At 40.8% G+C, this 18,524-nt stretch overlaps 2 long non-coding RNA genes across 2 annotated transcripts in view; one reads left to right on the top strand and one right to left on the bottom strand.

The window, feature by feature from the left end:
* LOC143681282 (uncharacterized) overlaps positions 1-3,801 on the top strand; it is a 35,809-nt gene extending 32,008 nt beyond the window's left edge. Inside the window, exon 3 of the long non-coding RNA XR_013174522.1 lies at positions 358-3,801. This is a non-coding gene — a long non-coding RNA (uncharacterized LOC143681282). The remainder of the gene's footprint in view (positions 1-357) is intronic.
* Positions 1-17,748, bottom strand: part of LOC143681281 (uncharacterized) — a 109,371-nt gene extending 91,623 nt beyond the window's left edge. The window contains exon 1 of the long non-coding RNA XR_013174517.1: positions 17,422-17,748. This is a non-coding gene — a long non-coding RNA (uncharacterized LOC143681281). The remainder of the gene's footprint in view (positions 1-17,421) is intronic.
* Positions 17,749-18,524: the final 776 nt, after the last annotated feature.

Here is an 18,524-nt window from a genome sequence, read left to right as displayed (position 1 = left end):
TATCTTCATTTGTGTAACTGTTATCTTCATTGTATAAAAAGTTGAATATTTTTTCAAACATGTACTAATACAATAGTTAAAAGGGAATGTGATGTCCTTGTGTCCCTAAAACAAGCAACCAAATGTGAGTTTTAGTTTAGTTTTGAATTTGAATGATTTATGGAATAAGCAAACAAAGCCAAAACTCCTCAAATATATAAAGGTAATTTGGAGACTGAATTACAGAAAAGTAATGTTCAGATATCTATGCCTGGTTCTGTGGGTGTGAACGCATTTCTGAATAGGACCTTTAAAGATAAGGGTGTGTCAAAACTGTTACCATGGGCCTTAATCTAATATGACTGATGTCCTTATAAGCAAAGGAAATTGGACATGGAAAGAAAAGCCATGGGTTGCAACCAGAAGCTGGAAGTCAGTGGAACTCGAAAGAGAAAAGAGAGGCTATCACCAGAAGATGAAAGAGCCCTAGAAACCCAAGGATTACCAGCAGCCAGCCCCACAGTGTCTTTGAGGACAAGTGTACCCTTGCTGCCACCTCGATTTTGAACTTCTCCTAGCCTCAAAACTGTGAGCCAATAAATTTCTGTTGTTTAAGCCAACCCATATATGGTATTTGTTTTAGCAGATGGGAAACTCATATAGTAATGCTTGCAAAACTTTTTTTCCTTATTTTGAAATTTCAGTTGTCAGTTGACTATGCTATACATTAACAATTACTTTTGCCTAAAGGGTAGAGGTAAGTGCAATTCTTAAATAAAAGCCCTTTCTTTCACTTGCTCTGTTTTAAAGCATAAATGTATGAATTAACTTATCTTTTGGTAAGCACTTCAGAGTGTATATGTGTTTGTGTGCTGGGTTGAGTGAGAATTAGTGCAGGCACACACTCAAACAAGCAGTGGCTGCTAGCTAGACATCAAAATCTATGTATCACTTCTTGGCACACATGTAAACTTCATTTTGTAGCTTCCTTCACAGTTAGGTAGGGGCATGTCACTAAATTATAGCCAATGGAATGAGAATGGAAGTGATATGCACTACTTCTAGGTCCTCCATCACCCAAAAAACCTCCCCTTCCAACAAAGAACTAAAGAAGACCTAGAGCAACCTTGCAAATTAGGTACTGAAAGACCTTGGAAACTAAGTATTAACTAATTTGTTTACTTCAGCAAGAAACAAATCTAAGCCATTATACATTTTGGGGTTGATCTATTAAGGCAGTTAACCTACCCTAATTCATTCAATATAGAAAACATATATATGCCCTGTTCCAATGGTGCACAACTCCAGGGAGCACCATTTACACTGTATGTAAATGGCATCTCTTGATGTACAATTAGGAGGCCACACATGTGGATATATATGGATATATGCAAATGCCCCCACCCCCACCCCAAGGAGCTGTGCAAGGCTGTGGCTCTGCTAAACTAACTTCAACTTTTAAGTTGGGTTTTATATATGGGCATCAATTTGTGTAAAGGCACTTCCCTTTTATAACTGTGGTAATAAAGAAAGATGGAATGGATCATCCAACAAGAATCTTAAGGGGAAAGTGTATACTTAGGACCAAAGCAAAGTTCTTAGATTTATTGTCTGTGTTGGTTATATACAGTTACATACATACAGATAGGGAGTTTTAGGAACTCTCTATTTCTCCCTTCCCCCCAAAAAAGCTTACTCTGAGTAATAAAATTGTCTTATGAGACTTGGATTATATGACCACCAAGATTCCTTCCTCACTAAAATTCTATCATCTCTGACTACAGTATACAGAGTTATTAGAAGAAATAATTAACTTGTGTGTTCCTTCAAATTCTAAATCTTTCACCATCAAATGGATATAACAGAGCTTCTGTTCTTCTCCCAAACAAAAGTCATAAAATTGAAAACATTTTTAACTCACTTTGGTTTTTTAAAGAGTAATTTTAAAATGTGTCACCTGTCTGATTTCTGTAAAGTCCTGAATAGTGGATTAAGACATATCAAAGCTGATGCCGAATGTGATAAGCATCAAAATAATACCTTATTACAAAACAGTAAAAAATAGATAGCAGATTATATAGTTTTCACTGAATTCACCAGTGAAAACCTTAAATTTTGCTTTTTGTAATTATATGCTTACACTGATGTTTCAATGTAATAAGTTTGTAGTATAGCAAGTTCAGGATCATGATAAAGGCACAAAATTCATAGTTAACTATTTATTTTGTACATAATTTAATGCTGAATTTATATAATTAATTAAAATGTTAAATTTCTATCATTTAATGCTTATATGTAATTTAATGCTAAATACTGAATATATAATTTAAAGCTAAATTTTTTGGTGTAGCTAATTAGAATGATTCTTTGCTTATTTGTCTGCTGGTTGGGTTTTTATTTTTAATTTTTTTAATATTTAATAAATAGAATAGTTTATTGTGATAAAAATGAATTCAGATGTGTATGTAAATACAATAAATGCTTCAGTTAAAATAAAGACAAGTGTAAACAAAAACAAATTTTAAAACTGTTATTTGCAAAAGGTATACAAGGATACAGTGGCTGAAAGTAAAAAAATGAACAAATAAACTGATATTTTCAAAGTGAAATTGGTATAACTGTATTAATAATTAGACAAAATAGACTTTTGGATAAGAAGGATTACAAGAGTTAGAGTAACCACATAATGAAACAATTCTAAACTTGTATGCATCTAATAACTTAGCCTCTTTTTATATATATATGTGTGTGTGTGTGTGTGTGTGTGTGACAAACTTCAAGGAGATGTAGATTAATCTGCTGCCAGAAAAAAAGGCTTTAACATGCCTTTATTGCTGGTTGGGTTTTAATCTCATGGATTTCAATTTTGGTTAAAGGTAAAATATATATTATGCAGGCACAGAATTGGCTTTAAGTCAGTCATATTCTTTTTTTTTTTTTTTTGGCATGGGCAGGCTCCGGGAATCGAACCTGGGTCTCCAGCATGGCAGGTGAGAATTCTGCCACTGAGCCACCGTTGCTGCAGGGGATCTTTTGCTGCAGGGGATCTGCAGAGAAACGGACTTCACTCAGAGATAATGCTGTTTTAGAAAGGAGAAAGTCCTGGCTCTATAACATTATCCAAAGTGAAGCTTTTACATGGGCAGGCACCAAGAATCGAACCCGGGTCCTCTGGCATGGCAGGCAAGGATGCTTGCCGTGGCCCGCCCTAAAAGTGAAGCTTTTATTATGAGAGAAAGCCAGTATACAGGCTGGAGGAGATGAGAAGGAATAGCTATAATTTTTCCCCCCGACAAAAGGAACAAGACAGAAGAGAGTCTACAATTGTATTTTGAGTACTAAAAGACAAGTGGATTCTAAATTGTCCTTATATAACTGCAGAAATTGGGAAGCAATCTAAATGTTTAAAGTTTGGTATTTCCATATGTTGTAATGCTAAGCATGGTTTCAGAAATACTCAATTAACGTGAGAAAATGGTCATTATAAACTGCTGAGTAAAACTATATAGGAAACTTCCAAGAGTGTTTTTAAAGAGAAATGCATAGACTTAGTGAATTTTAAAGCTTGAAGGGGTCAGAAAAATCCTTTGGTCCAAATCCACCAGTTTGCAAAGGAAACTAATATCCTGGAAAGGTGGATGTCTCACCTAAGGTTTCAACCCCAACTCGGCCACTTGCTAAAACCTAGCTTTCCTTCCTCCCCAAATTCAGTACATTTTACTTTATACCACAACATCTGGTTTTGGGGCATACCAAGTTAGAGTAATGTTAGCCAAAGAATTGGAAATCTCTTCTTTTGTGTGTATGTGTGGTGGTGCTGGTGCTGGGGGGGGGGGGGGGGGCACAAGGGGAGTGCTATCACTGATCATTATTGTTTAGAATCATACAACAGTTATAGAGATCATCAGTATTTCCTATTAATTGTATTCCTTTACACTTTTCTTACTCAGTATACTTTAAAATCCTTAGGGAAAAACAAAATATTTCTTTTTCTCTTCCTTTAAATAATACTGAATATGGGGGTGCAAGGGTAGCTCAGTGGTAGAATTCTTGCCTGCCATGTGGGAGACCTGGGTTCAATTCCTGGTCCATGCATTTCCCCCAAAAACCAAACAAGCAAAACAAACAGAAATTCAACAAATGGTGCTGAAACAAAGAGATACTCACATGGAAAAATAATGAAATGTGACCCTGCCATACAGCATACAAATAATAATAATAATAATAATAATAATAATAATGAGTAGTGGAATTGATGAGACCAGGAGAACAGCCTTGCATCTCTTTTGTTTTCTGTGTTTGAAACATAAATGATCAATAAGTATTTGGTAAATGAATGAATAAATGATAGCTACTAAAAAGCAGCCATCCTTTGTTTGCTTTGATTAGGTTTCTCCTAGAGATTTTCCCAAGCTTTGTGACTATCAGCATTTTAAATTCATTTTAAAAGGTGAGCCTGTCATGCTTGTTATGTGGCTCTGTGTTTCAGTCTTGGAGGTTGACCTCCTTTGTAATATTAATTTAGGTATTCTTAAAAAATACTATCTCACCAAATTTGCTAAGTTTGGGGATGAATTTGGCCTGTAACTTTCGGATCTTCATCCACAGATAAATGCTTAACTCTTTACTGTAAATGAGTGAGATTAAACTGATGGTTAGTCAGGAGACTGCTAGCTAGCCCTGTTGGGTGAGCATATTTGAAAACAGGAAAAATGAGATGGTGATGTCTTGAATACATTTACTTTACATTCTCATCTTGGTGTAAATTTGAACCTGAACAAAAGAGTACCTGGAAAAGCAGATTTTTCCTTAGAAGAGATAGTAAGACAAAAAACAAAACCAAAAGTAAAACAGACCCATAAAACCTAAGTCTAAATTTTAATAATAATTTCCATTTAAAAAGGTAGTCCACATAAATTTTACCTCCTTGGATTATCAATATAAAACTATGTAGAAAATTAAAAGATTTATGTTTTACAGTAAAATTTGTATCAGATGAAGAGGCTTGAAAATAGGTTCCCCTTTCTAGGAATCTCCTAATTTAAGAAATAACCTGAAATGCTAAAACAAATTGTGTAACAGTGTGCAAACAGTGTACACAGTGTACACAAACAAAAATGCATAAAAAAGTTCATAACAAAACAAAACAAAAAGGGTGGGCCACAGTGGCTCAGAGGCAGAGTTCTCGCCTGCCATGCTGGACACCCAGGTTCGATTCCCAGTGCTTGCCAATGTGAAAAAAAAAAAAAGAGTTCATAGCAACATTGTAAGAGTGTAAGAAAAATAACTTGAATGACTTCTTAGGGAAATAGTATTCCATATGAGGAACATTATGCAGCCATTGAAAATGTTTTGGAAGAGTTTTCAATAAAGAGGAAAACAGTGTACACAAACAAATGGTTTGAACTTCATCAGTTTAAAAAATTACATGGTAATGTGTTAACTATTAAGTCAGATGCCTCTAAATAAAAATATTATTGGCTATTTTTCCTGGTGTCCTTTTTTAAAAATATATATTTTTATTGATATATATTAATGCAGACCCAGTCCATCCAAAGTACATAATCAGTGGCTCACAGTATGATCACATAGTTGTGTGTTCATCATCATGACTATTTTTAGAACATTTGCATCACTCCAGAAAAAGTAGAGAGAAAAAACTCATATATCTCATACCCCTTACCTCTCCCTCTCACTGACCACTAGTATTTCAGTCTACCCATTTTTTTACCCCTTGTCCTTACCCCCATTATTTATTTATCTTTTGTCCTTATTTTTTTTTAACTCATCTGTCCATACCCTAGACAAAGGGTATGTCAACCACAAGGTCCTCACAATCACAAGGTCACATTGTAAAAGTTATATAGTTATACAATCATCTTCAAGAATTAAGGCTACTGGAATACAGTTCAACAGTTTCAGGTACTTTCCTCCAGCCACTCCAATACACCATAAACTAAAAAGGCATATCTATACAATGTTTAAGAATAACCTCCAGGATAACCTCTCGACTGTGTTTGAAATCTCTCAGCCACTGAAACTTTTTGTCTCATTTCTCTCATTTCTCTCTTCCCCTTTTTGGTCAAGAAGCCTTTCTTAATCCCTTGATGCCGGGTCCCATCTTATCCCTGGGAGTCCTAACCCACGTTGCCAGGGAGATTTACACCCCTGGGAGTCATGTCCCACATAGGGAGAAGGGCAAAGAGTTTACCTGCCGCGTTGACTTAGAGAGAGAGGCCACATCTGAGCAACAAAAGAGGTTCTCTGGGGGTGACTGAGGCCTAATTTTAAGTAGGCTTAGCTTCTCCTTTGCAGGAATAAGTTTCATAGGGTTGAACCCCAAGATTGAGGGCTCACCCTATTAAATTGTTTGTCATCCCTGCTTTCAAGAATATCAGCAAGTCCCCAGGTGGGGAGGTTTAATATTTCTTCCTTTCTCCCTAGTGTCCCAAGAGGAGTTTGCAAATACTTTTCTATTCTCTGTCTCAATTACTCTGGGATGTATCAGGGTATCACACTAACCTGTACAAACCAACAAGATCTCACACCATATTCAAGATTCCATATAATTTCGGTGTTCAAGTAAACTGCTGTCCTTCATTTAAAAATTTTTTTCCTTTATTTTATTTAAACATATTTTAAAAATTGTCTACACTTAACATATACTACTTCTATAATCAGAAATAGAAATCCATTACTTGTCATAGATAGGTTTATGTCTCAGTGATGTTTTTAGAATTATCACAAGCTAAAAATACATTTACATGTGTGGGTATATAAATACATAAGTACAAATATTGTTAACCTAGAGAATTGTTTGATATTAAACCCAAATAATGGAGTTTCCAAACAAACACAGATACATATCATGTAACTTGTAAAATAATAATTGTTTAATATATTATTTTGATATGACTCTTAGTATGTTAGCTGCTGTATAGAAGGGGTACTGCAACAAATTTACACAGTTCCTTAAATCTGTTAGCAACTTATCCACCAAGAGTTTAATGATAAAGAATGATATAAAAAAGCTGTCATTGTAAAATGTCCCTTAGATTGTGTGGTACACTTTTACAAACTATCACATTGTATTTCAAAGACAGCAGTCTCTTAAATGCTAACTTTAGACAAAAACCAAAGAGAAAAATGTGTTCTTACCTTGTTTATTTTGGCCAGCTGTGAACCTCAGGTAAAATGTGTGATCTGATAGTACCTTGTAGAAATAATTGGTAATAATACTTACCTTGTAGGGGTGTTTTAAGTATTAAAGATCATGTATGTAAAGTGCCTAATAGAGAGTGTGGCACAAAAGCATTTCCTAAATGGTGGCTTTTATAACAATATATCATAGTACTATGACTTCTTGTCTGTTATTTTCCTACATATATGGTGAACTGAAAAAATATGAAGTTCATTTAAAAGCATTTTTTTTTTGATTCCAGATAAAGATGGGGAGTGAAAGCCAACCGTAGAATGTCTCTCCCCCAAAGCTTACAAAATGGGAAAAATAGGAGTAAAACTTTCTTTAAAAATATCACTAGGAACAAACACAAAAAGGTCCATAATCTAAACCAGCTGACGGCCAAACTAATACCATTAAAAAAACAAACAAACAAACTTGGAACAGCAGAAAACAAAGTAGTCAAAGCTGGAAATCAAATTCCCAGCAAAAGAAATGGCTGGCAACCCTAACACATTCCCCTAGTCAATTCATTCTTCTATTCTCCAAGAAAAATATATCTCATCTCCTACTCTTTCTGAACTTTTGCTTCACCGATAAGTAGAGGCTGTCATAAGACAAGCACCTCACCTTCCCACCACCGAATCTACAACAATCTTCGCCTGTACTCACATCTCCTCTCTTCTGTTATAATGGATCAGCTCTCCTTGCTCTTATCTAAAGCAAGCCCCTCCACCTGGGTTCTGGTTCCCATCTTTTCTAACATGTTCATGGATTTTGTTCCTGTGATTATCTCCTCCAGTGTTGCATTCTCAAGTTCTCCCTCTTCATTCAATTGTTCTGATCAGCAAAAAGTAATATTATCTTCCTCAAGACACAGCCCCATTTTCTGTACCCTTTTTAACAAAGCTCTTCAAAAACTGTCTATACTTGCAGTCTCCATGCCCTCAACTTACGTTATTTCTTCAATCTCTTCCAGTTATGACTGTCTCCACAGTCCCACCTAAACTGAGATCACCAACTACCTTCATTTTACTAGCTCCTTTTTCTTTTCCATAATGTGTGAGAGCCTAGGCATATTCCTCACCCTTTTTTTCTTGTCCATCAACACTCATTTCCCCTTAGGTTACCTATCTCACCCAGTCTCTTGGCTTTAAATAGTCCATGTTCTTAGGACTCCTAAAACTTGTGTTCTAGCTCCAGTACCTCTGCTGAACTTCAGGTGCAAATCCAGCTGCCCCCCAAGAACTCCACTTATATATCTAATAAGGACTTGAAAGTTAACACGTTCAAAGCAAATCTCTTGCTTTTCTTCTCCCCGGCAACTTTTCAAGTCCTTGCCATATCAATAAATACCATTATTTTCACACAATTGCTCAGAATGAAACCCTGGGGATCATCCTTAATTTTTCTTGATGCCAGTTACAACCCTTCCATACTCTGCTTTGTGATGCTGGTGCTGGTCCTCTGCAAAAACTACATTTCTACTTTGCCAGCTCATTCTTGGTCATGTCCTATTTGCTAGCTCATTCTTGGTTATGTCCTATCAGTAGGGGCCATGAGAGGAAGACTGAGTCAGGAAGAACAGAAAGAGCTTGGTCCTTGTTTGCTTCTCTACCTGTTGGCATGGTCCAAGTTTTGTGCCTTCATCCCGACAGCAGCAGTAGCCCAAACTTCAACTATTTTCCACACTCCTAGAACCAACCCCACATATCCTCTCAGAAGTACCAGCAGCAAATGGGCCATAGTTCTGCCTCAGGCCAGGGTCCCAGCTCTGTGGAGTCTCTCTTCCTACCTTCTAGATTCTGGTAACTTCAGGGTCTTCCTTATGTTTACCTGGTACTAGGGGTTTTAGCTGCTTTCTGAAGTTACTGTATTATCTCAGTGTTCCTTTTGTTCTATCAGTTCTCAACACGTGTTGCAGGTACATTATCCCTGTTGAAATACCTAGCAGTAAGTGGAGTGGCTCCTATGAAGTGTAAATCATCTCCTTGCTCAGAACCCTTCAAAGGCTCCCCACCATATTTAGAACAAAATTTCAGTTCCTCACTGTGGCCCACAACCCCTTTTGTGTTGTGGTTTATCCACTTCTCTAGTCTCATCTCCCACTACCTGCCCACTGCAGGGCCTTTGGACTTGCTGTTCTGCTGTATCTGGAATGCCAGGTGCTCACTTTCTCACTTCATTCAGGTCTGTTCTGAAATGTCATTTTCTTAGACAGGACTGATCTGACCACTTTATCTAAAAATGAACCCACACACCCTGGCACTCAGTTCCTCACCTGGGTTTCTTATTATCACTATAAATCTATTTACTGTCTCCCTCTGTACCCCATCCTCAACTAAAACATGCTTCATAAAGGCAGGGATGTGACTTTATTTACTGAGTGCCTGGCAGATAGAGTAGGCACTCAGCAAATTCTAGTAGACTAATAAATTGCAGTGACTGCAGAAGAGTGGATCAAAGTCATTGCAAAGAAGATAATCTATATGGAAGCGAGACAAAGATGATACAACATAAGGCTGATTCATCTCCTTTAGTATACAATGCAACAAATGAATCAGAAAAAAAACATTTTAAAGATATAAAAGGAGAATTGCCACAAAAATAGAGTTTTTCAGCAGAATAAAATGGATATATAATATTCAATATTGAGGTACATACTGGTTCAGTTATTGACCATAGAGAATGAAGGAAAACTTCTCAAACCTCTAGGTAGAAGAATTAAATCACTAAAAAGAGGGAACAAATAGTGCTAATCTCAGGCTTCCTCTAAGTAATATTCAAAGCTGGAAAACATCTTCACAGTTTTAAGGCAATGACCCAAAACTCTGATATCCAGATAAATGGCATTCAGGAATTAAGTAAAGAGGTAGACATGGCATTTATGAGTCCTTGCAGGAAAAAAAAAATCCTACTAAGTGAATCAAAATTAACTAGGATGTGGAGAGGCAAGGCGTGTTATGCACTAGATTTAAAAATACAGATCAAGGGCAGTGTGACAGTGGCTCAGTGGCAGAATTCTTGCCTGCCATGGCGTAGACTGGGGTTCTATTCCCGGTACCTGCCCATACCAAAAAAAAAAAAAATATATATATATATATATATATACAGATCAAGACCAAATGGCCAGAGGAATTAGGATAACGCAAAATAAATAAACATTAAAACCTTGACTGTAGAAATGACATCACCAACAAGAATCATTTTTTACATGGCAGAGTCTACTGGCGTTTCTAAATTTGAAACAGATAAAAAGTCTCCAAACACTTAATTTTTAATTATTTTTTTAACTTTAGATGTTTTAGAAAATAAAATCTCTAGTGGTATAAGAATATTTTTCTAAAAGTTCAGCAATTTCTTCAGTTTCATTCCACTTAAGTTTCTTTTCCTTCTATTAAATTCAAATAATTTTAAATTTTAACAATCATTTATTTAACAATAGTGTGTGTTCTTATCTTAAATAATACTGTATATCTTATTTGGATAAATATCTAAAAATATGCCTAGAATGTTCATTGAATGTTGATGGTAAAATCTGTATTTGGGGAGATTTAAATTTTTTCCCATAGTTTTCTAAATTGTTTGAATTACTTGTAATGAGTATGTATTGCTTTCATAAAGCCAAAAGATCTTCTTTTTTCTTATTCTTAATATACTATTGTAAAACTCATAAAATAGATCCAGCCATGTATAATAGTTTTATAGAAGGATTCTGACTTTTCAAATTTTCCCCAAATCAACTTTTCTACCAGCATTTAAATCCTCAAATTATACCCTTCAAATACTCTGTACTTTCCTATGTATTATCTAATTTAGTAAGTAGATATTATTTACTGGCGTACACTGCTATATTATAAATATGCAAAATGAAAAGTTGTTTATGAAAAGTAACTAATATGCTATATTACTTTATTAAATATCCTTGTGTTTTAAAGATGCAAATATATATATATCATTAACTTAAATATGTGCAAAGGAATCTTTTTTATATATTTTAATATTAATACTTTAAAAAGGTAAAAATTACCATAATTATATAACTTTTAGTGTATTCCATCATGTTCCTATGTATATAAATACATGCATTTTTAAATGAAAGGGTATATGGTTGGCTGTGTGGCTACATATTTGGCTATACCCTAAAATTTCTATGGTTGCACAGTATTCTATTAGATTGAAGCATCACTGTGTTTAACCCTGATGCTGAATATTCACACTGCTTCCTCCATATAGATGCTGTAGTGAGTATGCATAAAAACGTACATTTTTTTAAGACTCCAGAAAAGAGCAATAGATGAGATTGTAAATTTCACTGCACCCTGAGCAACACTAGTTTATTAGCAGTTATTATCAATCTTGTGTCAGTTGGATGCAAGGAATTGTTCTGTAATTTAATTTGGTAAAGTTGAATTTTTAAAAAACTTTTTATTAAAAAAAAAGTTCTTATTTTTAAAAAAACTTCACTATCTTATGACCTTATTCTTTGTCCTCTCCATGATCTTTAGCATAGAACCTTGCCCAAATTTTGCAGAAATACATTTTTTATTGACCTTAGCAATATTTCTTTTAAAATAAATTGTATTTTGAACACATAGAAAGGTGAAGGGAAAAAATATAAAGATCCAATGTACTTTTTAGTTCTTAATCAGTTAGTAGATAGCAGTATTCTTATTAGCTAGCAATATCATATTTTATTTACTGAATTTGTTTCTCAGTGTGCTCATTTCACTATGGCACTTTCCAAAATGGCACTAAGTGTTTAGTTTATAAGGTTAAGAAAAACATTCAATAGATAACTACTTTGAAAATAATTTCCTCAACCCTGCCTTTACTCAAGATACCTAAGAGACAGACTGGCCCACTTCCAAATTTTCCTTCATGTTATCGTTCTGTAGATAGGGTAATAAACATTCTGGCATACAGAAAAATATCATTTGTAGAACTATATGGCCTAGTTTGGTTGGGGTTATTCCTCTTTCAGCACTGCATTACGTAATTTAAAAGTGTTTACTTCAGCTCCTTTGGGCTGCCTCCATAGCAGCTATGAAGTCACAGATAATTACAACAGTTCAGGCCCTGATAACAAAGTCTATTAGTTTAACTGTATGCTGTGTCAGTTTTATCACTGCTGTATAAGAAGCTATGTAAACAAAGGTACACTAAACTCTTTTTTTTTAAGTATGCTATTTGAAAAATCATTAAAATCACACAAAAATAAAGGACTCTTAAATGAACATTTGCTCATTAACCAGGTGTATCTAGATGTAGGTACATCATTATCTAGATGTACCTTTTTTTATTGATAAATCTTAACATTCAAACATTCCACACATGGTTTACAATCAGTGGCTCACAATACCATCACATAGTTGTGCATTCATCACCATCATCATTTTCCAGACCATTTACATCACTCTAGAAAAAGAAATAAAAAGGAAAAAGGAAAAATTCATACATACCATGCCCCATACCCCTCCCTCTTGACTAGTTGTTATTTCCATCTACCCAATTTTAACCGTTGTCTCCCCTATTGTTTGTTCATTCTCCATCCATATTTTTTACTCATCTGTCCATACCCTAAATAAACGGAGCTAGATGTACCTTTCAACTCAATATAAATAATTAACCAAAATTGCTAAAATATGAGTATTAGTCATTTTAGAAGAGTAAGAATTATTAAAATGGCCTAAACACTATTTCTGTCCTAAGTCATAAAGGCAGCACATTTAGTCTTCCTAAGGGAACATCAAAGACATAAATTATAATAATATTAGCTTTTGGAGCAGAGACATTAAAAAGACAGATGGTTATAAGAGAAGACTCTTTAACCATGATAACTCAGGGAAAGGTAGTATTTTTATTTCCTTAGAAGGATAGCCTTTGAGCCCCTTACCAATCAAATAACTGTGTATGCTTGTTTTAAAGAAAAATTATGCAGTGTATACTGTAAAAGCAGAGGAAGAGTCATTTAAGTTTTTGTTTTTTCCTTGTAATAACCTGCATTGTATCACCATCAAGGGAAACATGCAAAGTCTTATATCCTAAAATCTCAACTCAGTGACCCAGTGAGATCCAAAGTCCGGGACAGTTCAGAAGGGAAAAGAAAAAGCTTTTAAGATCTGACTTCCCCTGGAAGTATCACCACTACAGGGTCAGGGAGGCGGGGAAAAGGGGATCTTGTGTGTGCAGGAAGCCTGGCCTGGAGGGAAGGTCACCAGGGAGAGAAAATCAGGAAGATTATGAAGACAAACCGTTACTTAGTTGGTCCAGAATTAGCTTGGCTATAACAATGAAATGTTTGGGTTTTTATATTTTATTCTGATATCAAAAAGGAGATATATTTGGCTTCTTTTAAACATTTTAATATGCACATGCTTATAAAATGATTTATCTGAAATTAGCAAGTGTGGTGATGTTAATACATTGCACATTCTTCGCCATTGCCATTCAAAGTCAGCATCTAATTCCCTCCATACAGTATGTACGGCCTTATTGACTGGCTTCTAATGAAAAGAATGTGACTGCTGTGATGCTGGGTGACTTCTAAGACTAGGCCATAAAACGCAATGCAGCTTCTCTTTCACACTCTCTCTCTGGGGGAACCCAGCTACCATTGCCATGAGGAAGCCCAGAACCCATGGAGAGGCCATATGCTGGTAGCCAGCTGCCTAGCCAAGGGCCCAGCCAGCATCCATGGGTCACTGCCAGACTCATGAGGGAACAAACCTTCAGAGGTTTCAAATTCCCAGCCTTTGAGCTGATCCCACTGAGGCCAAGTGGATTAGAAGAAACATGCTGTTCCTCCTGAGCCCTGCCCAGATAGCCTATTCACGAACAAAATAATGTTGTTTTAAGCCATTTGATTTTGGTTTGTAATATACTTGAGTTCCTGCTTTCAACAAATCTGGCTCGGGTTGGTCATAACAAGTAGGAAGGAGATGGAATAAACAAAGGAAAACCCTTTCCTTTCTCTTTACCTTGTTTCCTTAGCTAGAGTAAGATCTTAGCATATCTTAGTATTAATTGTTGGAGATTAAGTGTGGTTTTTAAGTTTCTTCTTAGAAAAAACATCACCAGGACCCAGTCCATTGAAATTCCCTTTTCTACTTGAAGGTTTAGAGGGTTTAGTAGGGAAAAAGGACGCTAGATTCCCTCCATCTCTCCCTGTCTCTGCCCTTAGGTATTTCTAGTTTCAAAGAAGGGGAAAAACAAGATTCATCCCCTTCTTTAGAAAGGTAATTCTACTTTCTTTTTCATGAAAGAAATACACTGCCTGTTGAGTCTCAAATATAAAGGAACCAAACCAGCAACGTTTTCACTTATTCCCAAGGAGGAATTGACTTATCAGAGCTTATATCCTATGGAGAGGACTCTTAGTCACTACTGCCCCGGTTCCTCTCCTTGTCTTTCATGTGGGTGCTCCCCAGAGTTCTCTTCGTAGACCTCTTTGCACTTGACACACTCGGACCCATATTATCTATCCCATGCTTGGCCACCACCTTCATTTTAATGACTCCAGAGAACCAGACCTTATTTCCAACCCTTTGGACAGTTCTCATACCTCAGACTCTATAGAACAGAGCTCCTCTTCCTGGACTTCAGACCCACTCCTGGTCCCCATCCCAGGCCAGAAACCTGGCTATTATCTCTTCCCCTCTCCCTACACAATCACTTGCCCACCCCATCCACTGACTCTAATTACTTTTCTTGAACTCCTCTTCTCCCTGTCCCCACTGTTACTAGGTACACAGCACAGGTCCTAAGGATTCTTAGATTACAGGTTATTTGCTATCTGCAAGGCTCCATAGCCCAAGCAGTTTAGCTTTTGAAAATGTACACCTGACCATGTCATTTCCAATTTAAAAATGTTTTCATGGCTCTCTCTTTCCCACAGCAGGGATTTTAATCCTGATGTCCAAGAAGAATTTACACCCAATGCCCCTGAAATCGTGTACCTGTCTCCCAATAGGTTAAGAACTTGTAGGTTTCAAGTTCAAGTTCCAATTTCTCAGCATGGTACAGTCCTGCATGACCACGCCAACTGTCCAGCATTCTTTCTCACCCCTCTCTTTGCTCTGGTCTTTTTGTTCCTGACTATGTGCCTTTGTGGCTCAGCTTGGGATGTCCTTTCCTCTCTTTAGTTGACCTAACTTTTGCCATCCTGAAACACCTCATATCATACTTAAATGCAGGCACAGCAAGCTGGGTGTGAACTCTTGTCTCCTTCCAGCCAACCAAGCAATTGCTCTTTCAGCATCTGTCTCCTGGGTTTTCAGACTGCTATGGGGGTGGAAAAAAAGAATTAAAACCGTGAGGTAAAGCCAAAACAGGCAATGACTGGTACGTATTTGTGCATCATTTATACACTGTAGAGGACTGTTTCGTAGTGCATTCTTAGAAGGGAGAAACGGGGCAGTAAACATAATTTAAGGTCCCCATTTTTTTAATGCTTAAACGACAAATTCACTATCCAATTAATCTTTGTATTTCACAAATACTGTACAGGAATTTTCAACATCATCCAATTTTCCTTTATGCCCTGCCACCACATGGTGTTATGTTTTAACAAATCCTGTAATTAATAAAGAACACAGGTCCTGACATTCTGCAATCTACTAGAAAGGCTGATGGGTAATTTATCTGAATTACTGTCCCTGGTTCACACACTACCTCCCAAAAGACAGTAACGAGGTGTCCCTAAAATTCTCCATTAACCGTTGAAAATCATTCCAACTTTTTGAGATAAACTTATGATTTGTGCACGTGCCTGCTGTCTTACAGTACGTACTGGCTCTAACAGTCAAACCATTACTTCTCTTCACCACCCCCCACCCCAAAAGTTAAGTCTTTTAATTTCTGCCTCATAACGGAGCTCTGCAGTCCTCCGGTAAAGGGTATTTTCCTGCTAGTAACGCATCTACCTATAAATAGCGCTCACCGCGCTGAGTCATCAAAACCCTGAGCATCCCCAAATAGCTTAAAACAACTGTTGGAATCGCGTTCCGTGGAACTTTGCACATTCCGACCGCACACCCGAGGGGCCCGACTGTCGATGCGCGGCCCCGTACGTGTCTCCAGAACCCGGCAGTCAGCCCGGAGTCGAAAACGCCCTACTTCGCGCGCCCAGCCGGCGCTCCCATGGTTGAGGACCCGCCGGCAGCCGCACTTGGCCTTGAAGCCTCACGGTCCGCCCCGGCCCCCTCCAGCTGAAAGCCGTGGGGGGCCGGCGGCAGCCGCCCCGCCCTGAATCGCCACTCGCACAAAGAGACTGGGTCAGGAGGGGGCCGGCGCGGCTCGCGGGCCCTGGATTCCCGGGAGCCCAGCGAAGCAACACCCCTCCATATCCCCCGCCCACTCCTACGCGGCGAAATGGCTGCAGGCGCCAGGACAGTGGGCTCCGGGAGCTGAGGGTGGGGAGAAGGAGCGGGGCGGTGGTGGGAGGGAGCGGAAGTGCCACCCCCTGCCGTCAGGGAATGGTGACGTCATCCCGACTGTCAGCCTGTAGCGGGGGCGACTACCGGCCACGTGACCCCCGTCTCTCTCCCCCACCCCCCGCCCGCCAGCCGGCCGAATCCCGCGCGCGCGCTCCCTCCCCCAGCCGCGACTCCCGCCTCCCCTCCCCGCCCCCTCTCCCCAACTTTCGCCGTCCCGGCTCCCGCCCGGCTGTCAACAGCGCCAGCTCCGCCCCCTCCCCCGCGCCCAGAGCAACCGCCGCGGCGGCTCAGCGGGCGCTCGCGCTCAGGTCCCGAGCCCCCGAAGGGGAGTGCTTCTCTGGCCCCCACCCTTACCCCCCAACTCCGACGCGCGGGCTGTATGGGCGCCTAAGCGAGGGTGCACGACGACTGTGCGTCTCAGCTTAGCCCTCTCGCCGCCGCAGGAAGACCAGGCCGAGCTCGGAAGGAGCGAGGAACGCGTAGCCGCCCACGGGGCCCGGCTCGCTGCTGCCGGGGGTCGACCCCCGGGCGGGGGACGCAGCCTGGAGCCTGCCCTAGACCCCTGCCCGGCCGCTGGCGCTGCCACCTCCGCTCTCCCTGTCGCCCACGCGGCGTACGGCAGTCCTGCCGGCTCCGTCTCGGACCGCGTCGCACAGTCTCCATGAGCCCCCTCGGCCACCTCCGCCTTGGACTGTCTGGGTGCAGACTCGGTGCCTGTCGCTGCAGCGCCAGGTTCTGTTTTTCCCTTCAGTTCCCTTCCCAAAGTGGAGGCTTGCGGGAGTGCAAAGCAAGCCCACAGCGTCGCAGGGGGCGGCACGGACTAACCTGTCAAAGGCGGAGGAGAAAGACCCCGGGTCTGGGCGAGCTCTCGAGCCCGCGCAGGGACCTGCGTCCTGGACTCGCGCTGAGCCGTGGAGGCAGCGGTCCCTCAGCCAGGTGTCCCCTCTCAGCAGGTCGGCGCTGCCGCGCCTGCCCCTCCCCCCGGTGCTGCGCTCTCCGCCCCGTGGCCGGGGACCAGGGAAGCCCCCAGCTGGATTTTTTGGTGTAGTTTCAGCAAAGCTCCGAGGAAGTTGGTCCTTTTGTTCCACTATTTATAGATTGCGTCAACATTGCGAAAAGGAGAAGGCGGAGCGGTGGCCCCTCCCCCCACCCCTCCCCCCTCCGCCTCTTGGGAGAGAAAAGCCCCAGCGCACGACCTAAGTATACAGCGCGCCAACCGCCCGCCCCGGTCTCGGGGTCGCCGCTTCCCCCCCCCCCCCCCCCCCCCGCCCACTCTCAGCCCAGGCCAGGGCGCTGCCAACTCCGTCACGTGCCTGCCCGGGAAAACCAGCTCCTGGGGCTTCGCGCCGCCTGCCAGGCTCCGTGGTGGTGGCGGTGGCGGCGGCGGCCTCGCCCAGCTGCGCGCCCCGCTGGTGTGTTCTGGCCGCGGCCCAGGCTTCGCGCACCGCCTGGGTACCCTCGCCACCCGGCGGGGATCCCTGGGTCCGCGGTTCAGCGTTTTGATTGCCTGCGTTCGCTTCTCTCCCCCCCACCCCCACCCCCATCGCCTCGGGAGCGCCACCGCCCTGCTGGCGAGTGTGCGCGCGCGTCCGGGCCTCTCCTGGGAGCCAGGGGCCTGACATTCCTGGCGCGGCCGCCCTCCCAGGCTTTGGGGTGCCAGCCCTAGCCCCCCACCTCCGCACCTTTGTGGGAGGGCGGAGGGGTGCGGGCTGCGGGGGTGGCTCACCAGCAGCTGGTGGGCGGGCGGAGCGCGGGAAGCGCGGCCCGGGCGTGCAGAGCCGCGGGGAGACTCTCTTGGTGCTCTGCAGGTGCAGCGGGGCGCTGCGCGAGCTTACTGCGCCCTCCCCTAACGGCTAGTTAGCGAAGGACTGGCAGACCCGAGCCACGGTGGGGTGTAGGGGTAGGGGCATAACAGTTTTCCAGGAGTT

The sequence above is a fragment of the Tamandua tetradactyla genome, chromosome 4 (genome assembly GCF_023851605.1).
Source record: "Tamandua tetradactyla isolate mTamTet1 chromosome 4, mTamTet1.pri, whole genome shotgun sequence".
NCBI classification, from domain to species: domain Eukaryota; kingdom Metazoa; phylum Chordata; class Mammalia; order Pilosa; family Myrmecophagidae; genus Tamandua; species Tamandua tetradactyla.
This window is presented reverse-complemented; position numbering and strand designations above follow the sequence as displayed.